The sequence below is a fragment of the Crocuta crocuta genome, unplaced genomic scaffold (genome assembly GCF_008692635.1).
Source record: "Crocuta crocuta isolate KB4526 unplaced genomic scaffold, BGI_CrCroc_1.0 scaffold301, whole genome shotgun sequence".
NCBI classification, from domain to species: domain Eukaryota; kingdom Metazoa; phylum Chordata; class Mammalia; order Carnivora; family Hyaenidae; genus Crocuta; species Crocuta crocuta.
This window is the reverse complement of record NW_027527544.1, coordinates 318,652-329,479: the sequence shown is the minus strand read 5'-3', so window position 1 is coordinate 329,479 and position 10,828 is coordinate 318,652. Positions and strand designations below refer to the sequence as shown.

General features: G+C 35.9%; 1 long non-coding RNA gene across 1 annotated transcript in view; it reads left to right on the top strand.

Moving 5' to 3' along the window:
* Positions 1-7,271, top strand: part of LOC144232390 (uncharacterized) — a 26,382-nt gene extending 19,111 nt beyond the window's left edge. Inside the window, exon 3 of the long non-coding RNA XR_013335383.1 lies at positions 7,218-7,271. This is a non-coding gene — a long non-coding RNA (uncharacterized LOC144232390). The remainder of the gene's footprint in view (positions 1-7,217) is intronic.
* The last annotated feature ends 3,557 nt before the right edge of the window (positions 7,272-10,828 follow it).

Sequence of the window (10,828 nt, the reverse complement as noted above, 5' to 3'; positions counted from 1 at the left end):
GAAACTCCCCAAGGTCTCTTTCAGCTTTGCAGTACCAGTAGTTCTGAGAGTTGCTTATAGGTACCAGAGGGGGCAATACAAATTTTGTTTTACAAAGAATTGGAGTTTTGTCCTGTCTGATGGCTCTCTGAAGGTTCTGGTCCAAGGACTTGCTTTTGTTTTGCAAACATGAAACTTTCTTACATCTGGATAGCCTCCCAGTGAGCATTTATCAAAAGAATTTAGTGGCAAATGTATTAGCCTCAGCCATCTGGGACAAGAAATAACAGATTAGAAAAATACTTTGGGATAAAAATAGAAAAACCAACATACCAAAACTTAGGGGATGCACTGAAAGTAGAGCTCAGAGTGAAATTTTTGGCCATAAATGCTTGCATTAAAAAAAAGAATAAAGATCTCAAAATAATAAGGTAACTTGCTACCATCAGAGACTAGAAATTAAAGACTAAATTCAAAGCAAGCAGCAGGAGGGATGTTAAAATTAGGGTGGAGATAAATTAAATAGAGAACAGAAAGTGATAGAAAAAAATCAATAAAATCAAAAGTTGGTTCTTTGAACATATTAAGAAAAAAGGACAAATCATTAGATAGACAGACTAGGAAAGAGAGAANTTCCTAACCTCACAAAAAATGAAAGAGGATCATAAGAGAATATTATAAGCCACTGTATGCCAACAAATTACATAACCTAAATGGAAAGGCCAAATTCCTATAAACACAAACTATCAAACCAGATTTATGAAGAAAAAGAAAATATGAATAAACTCATAACAAGTGAAAAGATTTATCTTGATCATTATAAACTTTGTAACAAAAAAACCCACACATTTTACTGCTGAATTCTGTAAGACATTTAAAAATTAACACCAATTGCTCTCAAACTCTTCCAAAAATAGAAGAGAAGGGAAAACTTTCTAACTTATTCCACAGTGTCAGTATTACCTAATACCAAAGCCAGACAGAGATATCACAAGAAAACTATAGAAAAATACTCCTTATGACTATAAATGTTAAAACACTCAACAAAATACCAGCAAACTGTAGACTGCAGCATATTAAAAGGATCAGATACCTTGATCAAATGGGATTCATCCCAGGAATGTAAGAGTGGTTCTACATATGAAAATCAATCAATATTGTACATCATATTCATAGAAGAAGGAAAAATCTCCACATGATTATCTCAATGTATGAAGAAAATGCCTTAGACAAAATCCACATTCTTTCATGGTAAAAACACTCCACAAAATAGGAATGGAAGGGAACTTCTTCAACTTGACAAAGGGTATCTAGGAAAAATCTACAACTAACATAACATTAATGGTGAAAGACTGAATATTTTACCCCTAAAATTAAAAACAAGTCAAAGATGTCTTCTGCTACCATTTCTATTTAATACTGTGCTAGAAGTTCTACCTAAGGTAATTAGGAAAGAATGAGAAATGAAATGTATCCAGATTTGAAAGTAAGAAGTAAAATTTTGCATTTGTAGAAGACATGATCTTATATACCCAAGTCTTAAATAATCGACGGAAGTTATTAGAGCTAACAAATGAGTTCAGCGTAGTTGCAGGATTCAAGATCAATATATAAATATCTATTGTATTTCTATACACTTGTAATGAAAAACCCAATGAAATTAAGAATACAATTCCATTTACAATAACATCAAACAGNCTTATTAATTTAACCAAGTAAGTGTAGGACTTGTATGCTGAAATTTACAAAGCATTGTTGAAACAACTTAAAGAAAACCTTTAAGAAACCTTAAAGAAAGATATCCTGTGTTCATGCAGTGGAAAATTTAATTTTATTATGATGACAATATTCCCCAAATTGATCTATAGATTCAATAAAGTCACTATCATAATTCCGAATGTGGTGGGTTTTTTTGTTTTTGTTTTTGTTTTTTTTTTTTTTGCAGAAATGGATAAACTGATCTCAATTTTTATAGAAAAGCTAAGGGCACAGAATTCCCAAAACAATCTTGAGGAAGATAAACAAAGCTGAAGGACTCACACTTTCTAATTCCAAAGCTTACTACAAAGCTACTGAGCCCAATGTGGGGCTTGCTCCCACAAACTATGAGGTTATGACCTGAGAGCTAAAATCAAGAGTCAGACACTTAATCGACTAGGCTACCCATGCACCCCTATGATTAACTGATTTTTGACCAAAGTTACAAGATTATTCATTGGGGAAAGAATAGTCTCTTAAACAATTTGTTCTGGGACAACTCAATAATCATAAGCAAAATAATGAATTTGAGTTCCTATCTCATGCTATATACAAATATTATTTCAAAATGGATCAAAGACTTTCAGGTATACATTGAGGTATACTTAGCTGCAAGTATAAAATTCTTAGAAACAAGTGTAAATTTTTATAACCTTGGATTAGACAATAGTTTCTTGAATATGACACCAAAAGAGGGCGTCTGGGTGGCTCAGTTGGTTAAGTATCCAATTCTTGATTCCAGCTTAGGTTATGATCTCACACAGGGCCTGCTTGGTATTCTCTCTCTACCTCTCTCTTTTCCTCTCCCCCTCACTCACTCATGCTCTCTCTCTCTCTCTCAAAAATAAATAAACGTTTTTTAAAAATGACACCAAAAGAACAAAGGACCAAAGAACAAACAGTTAAACTGAACTTCATCAAAATTAAATACATTATGCATCAAAAGACATTATCAAAAAAGACAACCCACAAAATGGGTGAAAATATTTGCAAATGTGGATATATATCTAATAAGGGCCTAAAAGCTAGAATATATAAATACCTCTCATTACCCAGGGACAAAGAAATAAACGTCCCAGTTGAGAAAATGAGCAAAAGACATAAATATGTATTTCTTCAAAGAAGACAAGCACAGGCAAAGATCCTTGACATCATTAATCAATAAGGGGATATAAATCAAAACCACAATGAGGTACTGTCTCATACCTACTGGAATGACTATGATAAGAAAAAAAAAAAAAAGAAGTGTTGGTGAGGATGTGGAGAAACTAGCCCCCCTGATATGCTGCCAGTGTGAATGTAAAATGGCACAACTCTTGCAGAAAATATTTTGTCAGTTCCTTAAAAAAAACTTAGTCACTGGGGTGCTTGGGTGGCTGAGTTAAGCGTAGGACTTTTGGTTTCAGCTCAGGTCATGATCTCATGGTTTGTGGGTTTGAGCCCCACTGATGTGACTCTGCGCCAACAGTGTGGGGCCTGCATGGGATTCTCTCTGCCTTGCTCTCTTTGCCCCTTCCCCACTTGCAATTACTCTCTCTCTCAAAAAGAACCCAACTTAGTCATGGAGTTACAGTATAACCCAGTAATTACGTCTCAGTGTATACTCAAGAGAACTGAAAATGTATGTTCACACAAAAACTTGGACGTAAATGTTCATAGCAACATTATCCATAGTAGCTCCAAATTGGAAACAATCTAAAAGTCTACTAACTGAACAATGGGTAAACAAAATGTAGTGTGTATGTGTGTGTGCGTATGTGTATGTATAGTGCAATATTATTAAACTATGAAAAGAATGAAGTACTCATAAATTCTACAACATGGATGAACCTTGAAAACATTATGCTAATTAAAAAGCCAGATTCAAAAGGCAACTTGTTGCATAATTCCATTTATGTGAAATGTCCATAATAGATAAATCCATAGAGACAGAAAGTAAATTAGTGGTTGCCAGAGAGAAAGTAATGGAATGAGTGCTTAATGGGTATAGGCTCTACTTCTGGGATGAGGAAAATGTTCTTGAATTATTTACTGATGATAGTTGTACAACACTATGAACATAATAAAAACCACTAAGTTGTACGTTTTTAAATGATTAAAATGGTGAATTCTGTTATATAAATTCTATCTCAATTTAAAAAACATAATTATGGGGGTGCCTGGATGGCGCAGCTGGTTGAGCGTCTAGCTTTTGATTTCAGCTCAGGTCATGATCCCAGGGTCATAGGACTGAGCCCCATGTCAAGCTGTGCACTGAGTGTGGACTCTGCTTAAGATTCTCTCTTTCCCTCTGCCCCTCTCCTCCACTCACATTCTCTCTTTCTCTCAAATAAAAATAAAATAAAATAATTGCCAAAATGATAATACAATTCAGTAGGCAGATGACCTCTTTGAAAAAAAGAAAAGGAACAATATTAGCCAATCAACTTGTCAAGTGAATATGAAAAATTTCCTGCTTTCTGAAAATCTAAGAAGAGAATAGCATTTTTAATTATTCATTACACTGATGCTCAGGAAAAAAAAGTTAAGTCACCACATTTTCTAAGAATTTAATTCAATTTATATGCTGTCCTTCTATACCATCTTTCACACGAGGTCAGTTTAAATAGAGATTTGAATGAAAAGTTGCAGCTTTGTCTCTTTCATTAACATGATTTTCTGCCACAGTCATCACCTATACCCTATGCCTGGGCTAGTGACATCAGAGCCATTTCAATTCAGGACCATGGCTCTTCTGATAAAAGACAAGACAGACAGGGCGCCTGGGTGGCTTAGTCGGTGAAGCGTCCGACTTTCGCTTAGGTCATGATCTCGCGGTTCGTGGGTTCGAGCCCCGCGTCGGNCTAAAAAAAAAAAAAAAATAAAAAAAAAATAAAAAAAAAAAAAAAGACAAGACAGACATGAATGATGTCCACCTTCAGAAAAGATGCTGGTAGGACAGACATGTGCTTGTGTTCAGATATGTCCTGTTCAACATTTTAATAAGTGAGTTGAATGGATTCACGAAAGAATATATGCTTTTAAATGCATGGATGATGCAGAAATGGAAGAGTCAGCTAATATGATAGATGATAGAATCAGCATCAGGATCTTGACACGTGGATATATGAGCTAAATTTAGCAAGGTGATGTGTTTATTTCTTCTAAGGATACATATAAATTCTTTACTCAGGATTTTAAAAATCCATTGCATATCAAAATGGGTTGGGAAGACCTGGACAAGTGGTTATTTATGTTAAAACTATAACAACAGTAGCAGCAAACAAACAATCAAAACTAGAGTTTTAGTTGACTTCAAGCTCACTATGAGTCTCTGGTTGCAAGTCCAGTGCCATGAAACTCAATCTTGAAAAATGTGATGAAGCTATACAGCAAACTTGCCTTTGGGGGATGAAATATATTCTAGAAATACTCCAGTAGGAAACTCTTGCATTCTTTTTGATATATGACCTCTTGGACTACTCATACCTTGTGTCAGGGAAAGCGAGCAGCACTGAATACAAAATGTAAGAAATTAGTACTGGAAGTTCTGATTACATCTCTCTTCTGTAGCCTCATTTATTCAAATGGCTCACTTAGTTTATCTAAAATTAGAACTGATAAGGGCCAGCTTCCAGCATTTTTGTAGGGATAAATTTGACATAAAGATAAAATTATATTAAATTCAAAAGTACTAACCAGTGTTAATTTTAAATCATAGTTTTCCATAGATTTATCCTTGGTGAGGTCATAGGTATGTGTGCACTCTTAAGAAAACAGGCTTTTGAAAACTGTCTGCTGGGGGAATATAATTTGACACAGGCAACTTGTTCATATCCTTCAAATTTCTCAAGGTACCTGTTTTAATCAAGGAATTCCATTTCTATTCGTCTTTCCTCCAGAAATACTCAAACATATTCACAAACCTATAAATAGAAAGAATGTTTACTCCAGTATTTTTTTTGTAACATCAAGACACTTGGGGGGAAACATCTTAAAGGGCACTAATAGGGAAATAGTTCAGAGTCATTAGTCAATTATGGCATGCCAATTCTATGGAATACTGTCTTAGTCACCTTGGGTGCTATAACACAATACCATAAACAGGGTAGTTTAAACAACAGTTTATTTCTCACAGTGCTGGAGGCAAGAAAGGCCAAGATCAAGGTACCTCTCAGAAGAGTTTTGCTTTTGGTGATGGCCCTCTTCCTGGCTTGCAGAAGGCCACCTTGTTGTTCTTTTCTCACATCGCAGAGATAGCAAGCGCTGGTGTTTCTTCCTCTTCTTTTTAAAAAAAATTTTTTTTAACGTTTTTATTCATTTTTGAGAGATAGAGACAGATTACGATCAAGGAAAGGGCAGAGAGAGGGGAAACAGAATCCGAAGTAGGCTCTAGGCTCCAAGCTGTAAGCACAGAGCCCAAGGCGGGGCCCAAACTCATGAACGGTGAGATCATGACCTGAACCGAAGTCGTACTCGCTTAACTGACTAAGCCACCCATGTGGCCCTTCCTCCTCTTATAAAGACACTAATGCCATCATGGAGACTCCACCCTCATGACTTCATCTAAACTTAATTACCTCCTCCTTTTTGGTTCCAGGACCGAATGTCGGGGGTAGGGGGTTCTCCCACAGCACCAAGCAATTCTCAGACATCAGCAGGGTGTCAAGAATTCAACTTAATTCTCACACAGTCTACTTGGAGATAGCATCAGGTTCCACAGTTTAAGGCATCAGTCTCACAACACTGCCCCATCTCCTCCACTGCAGGTGGCAGCCATAATAAAGACTCTCTTTCTAAGGCAAAGGTTAGACCGAGTTGCTAGCAGTCACTTCAAAAGGCTGCCATTTCCTAAAGTCAGGGTTCTTCAAGAATTCAGATGATACCTTTTTCTGCCTCTGTGTGTATATGTGTATGGAGAGAGAGTAGGAATCAAGTTTTTCACTTGAGATGATAAAGGGTAAATCCTGCCACACCAGCAGCTTCATGAAAAACTAGGTACATCCAGAGGGCAGACTTAGAAGCCAAGACTGAGAAAAAGTTACAAGGGAAGTAGAGGTAAAATTTTGATCAATAAGAGGAAAAATTTCTACATGTTAAAAAAAATGAATAAGCAACTTCCCCGTTAGTAAATCACTATTGGCCCTATGACCTTATTATTCATTTTTCAATAAAGAGATAATGAAGGCAAAAAAATATGTACACCCAATATGCAAGGGTCCTAATCTAGTGAGTCAGTCAGTCCTTGATTGAATTTAGTGCTAAGTGCTTAAAGGGCCTTCTCCAATGAACTTGATCTTTCTCTCCCTCCCATATGTTGTTCTCTCTTCCTTTTCACCCACATGGGTTGGCCTCATATGAGCAGCTCTATCCTTCTGAACCATTCATGAGTCTTTTCTTGTTCACAGAAGTGGGGTCTAAGGAAGGGCCAGAATTTAACGTGAAAATTTGGTGCAGCCTTGTATCTAGTTGAAATAGTAAACAAAAATTTTTCATTGCAGGTCTGTGGAAGCCAGGAGGCCACTCAGCCTGCTTTGATTCTGAGCTCTAAGTATCTCTCTTACAGGTCACAGTACTATGAACCCTGACAGGTAACTTAGATCATCTGGTAGTGCTCTGTGTGAGGTTTAGGACTAAAGAACCATTGAATAATGAAGTACCTCTTTATTTTCTGTGCCTCTCATGTACCTTCCTTGAGAAGGTGATAGGGAAAATCCTGCAGGGCTAGGTAGGATGTGAAGTTTCTATAAAGTATTCCATTCATACAAGTATTGGTTTCTTGCATTAACTTCACATATCACAGGTATTAGTAAGATTAAGGCTATAAAAGGAAGAAAGGAATAAAAATGTAAATGCTTATGTGCAAAACTGGGCACCTTAAAATGTATATTATGTCTCCCTGTTTTACAAGCCACATGACAAACGAATTCTGTATGTCAGGGGAGTTTGAGAAGATAAATATCAGACAGATCTCAAGTATGTTTCAAAATCATTCTGTCCAAGTATAGCAGCCTAATGTCCATGGCAGTAAACAATAATTAATTCATCTCCCTCCTGTAATTTTCCATTCTTCCCTTTTCACATATCAAAAGCAGCCAGAATACCTGAATATTTCTTAGAGTAATTGTACTGGAGTTTTCTAACCTTAACTATTGGCATCTTTATCTTCCTTTTGGGCCTGTTTCCATTTTATAGAAACATCATGCTTTCTATGGGGACTGGCCTGTACTCCTCAAGAAATGCTAATAACATTTCCATCCCTTTTGTTAACCCTTTGGAAATGCCAAGCAATGATTTATAACTCCTTACTATGTAGGATCTTTATAAACAAAGTTACCCAGATGGTGTGAAACACTCCTGAACAGTGCAATGCGGGAATGTCTTGGAGGCTTTGTGTACTCAGGATAAGGCATGGAGAAAGAAATAAAGAGAAAAATAATGGAGCTCAAACTTGAAGCCTATGCTCCAGAACCCTTGAGAGCAAAGCTCTAAAAAGGATCATATCCTGTATTTATGGAAAGTGATGTTTAATTATAACTGAATAAATAATACAACAAATGGATGTGCTAAAGAAACTAGAAATAGGGCTATACATACAATACACACACTCAAACACATATATTATACATACTAAGTATAATATACACATGTGCTCTTTATTTCCTGCGATGTTTTTCAAAATCCAATATATTTTAGAACAGGGTCAGCCAACTTTTTCTGTAAAGGGCCAGATATAAATATTTTAGGTTTTGTGGGCCACATATAATTAGTTAGCTCTTTCATTATAGCTTTAAAGCAACCACAGACAGTGGGTAAATAAATGGGCATAGTTGTGCTGGAATTATATTTTATTTATGGTCACTGAAATTTCATACAATTTTTATATATCACAAAGTATTATTCTTTTGTCTAAGCTTTTCAACTATGTAAACATATACAAACTATTGTTAGCTTATGCAGTGTACAAAAACAGATGGCAGGCTAAATTTGTCCCATAGGCCATAGTTTGCTGACCTTTGTTTTAGAGGGTCAAGATCCATGAAATGAAATGAAATGAAATTTGATGCTACTTAAAAACTAAAAATACTTTAGATTTGTGGAACATCTCCTAAACACAATTCATACATCCTATTTGATGTGACTATTTTGAAGAGCTAAAATAATCACTAGGTGGCTCTGTACTCTTTGTTTCCTCTGTATTTATAACAGCCTTTTCCCCATCCTCTGCCATGCGCTCAGCACTAGATGGCATCAGCCACTGACAATGTGCTTTTTTAGTCTTTTGAAATTAATATTCCTAAATATACAAGTTGTTTCTCATTTTCCCTATATTACAGGAAATACACCATCAATCTTGGTCCTTATTATCAGAATGCTAAATAATCGCTTCAGTGTCAGCTCAGAAAGTAGAGCTTACCTGTAATACCCTGTCCAAAAGGAGCATTTTTATATAATAACAGATTCAAATGATGCATTTGGCCAATAGAAGCAAAGGAAAGAAGAATATGTCACTTTGGCATGTAGATTATTTTGAACTGAAGGCAATTAAGACCCAGGAGACTCCAGAAAAACTTGAACCTCTCTTAACTACCTGAAAGAATTTAGATTAGAGGGCCTAACTCAGACACAGAGTTATCACCAGAGAGAACTCTTCCCTGAATGACCCATCTGTATGGCAGGGCAAACATCTAATTACCAAACATCTCCTCTTTCTTTTTTAAGTTTTTATTTATGTATTTTGAGAGAGAGTGAGTGAGTGGGGAAGGAGCAGTGAGAGGGGAAGATAAAGAGAATTCCAAGCAGGCTCCACATCATCAGCAGAGAGCCTGACCTGTGAACCATGAGATCATGACTTCAGCCAAAAAACCAAGAGTCAGATGCTCAACTGACTGAGCCACCCAGGTGCCCCAACATCTGCTCTTCTAATTGTCCTGTGAATTACCCTCTACCTCTTTGAAGTCCCAGGCCCATATCCCATTTGTTAGTTTAGGATGCATATAAACCCCAAATACCTGAGCTGCTTTTGGGTCTCATATTGTTATGGGGCTCCTGTTAATCTGTCTTATATCAGTTTAATTATTAGACCAGCCAAAGAACCGAGAGGGGTTGAAAGGAAAAATTTTCCTATTTAACAGAAGCTATGCTTACAACAGCTACAGAAAACTAACACATTAGTTCCCAAGTATCTAATTCCCTATCTAATTCTAAGTAATATTTTGTAAAATACATAGACATGAAATAATTTAGTAAATCAAAAATAAAGTTGACATCACAGCTTTTGTGTCTATAGTGAAATAAATCTGTTATTTCTGAAAGCCAAAGAAATGGCATATTAATACACCCTCAGTGACGCAGAATCAATCCTACAGGTCATTGACTTTTTGGGTTAAAATTGCTTTCAAAATCTTATTATTAGCATTGTTGCATCGGAGACTTCTAAATCTATTACAATAGAGGCAGGATTGCATTTCTTATAACAGTTTGCTGGCACTTTGAGCAGACTTGATTTTCCTAAATTGAAAAAGACTGAGCTCATTGTAGGTAACTTGCCACAAAGGCAAACTTCCAAAATTTACAAGTGAAAGAAATGTGCTAAAGTAATATGCAGATAAATAAATCACAGGCAGATTTAAAAATGAAATGTTTTTGAAATAGTTGGCCTTACTTGTAATTGGCTCATTTTACCTTCTTTACCACCTTCTTAAATTTAGGTCTCTCTCAAGCTGGAGAAGAATAGATGAGGGAATCCAATTCTGTCATTTTGTTTTACTGCCAAATCTATTCTCTAATTTCTTTTCCACATGCTGTTTTCCAAATGTCATGAGATTAGAATGCTGTTTGTTTTTATTCAACTTTAAGTGGTTCTGTATATGAGAAATGAATTGCATTATGTGTGTGCATAGCCAGTGCATCTCCAAGAGAAGGAATATTAAAAATAGCTCATCAGTCAACAGGTTTAAAATCTAATAAAAATGCTTTCAATGTGGTACAATTCATTGCAGCAGGGCTGAGCAAAGCATATGTAGTTATCTTGGTTTCTTCATTCCTTTTCATTTCCGTATGCAAAATGAGGTTTGCATTGATTTCTTTTTATAAGAAACTACATGACACA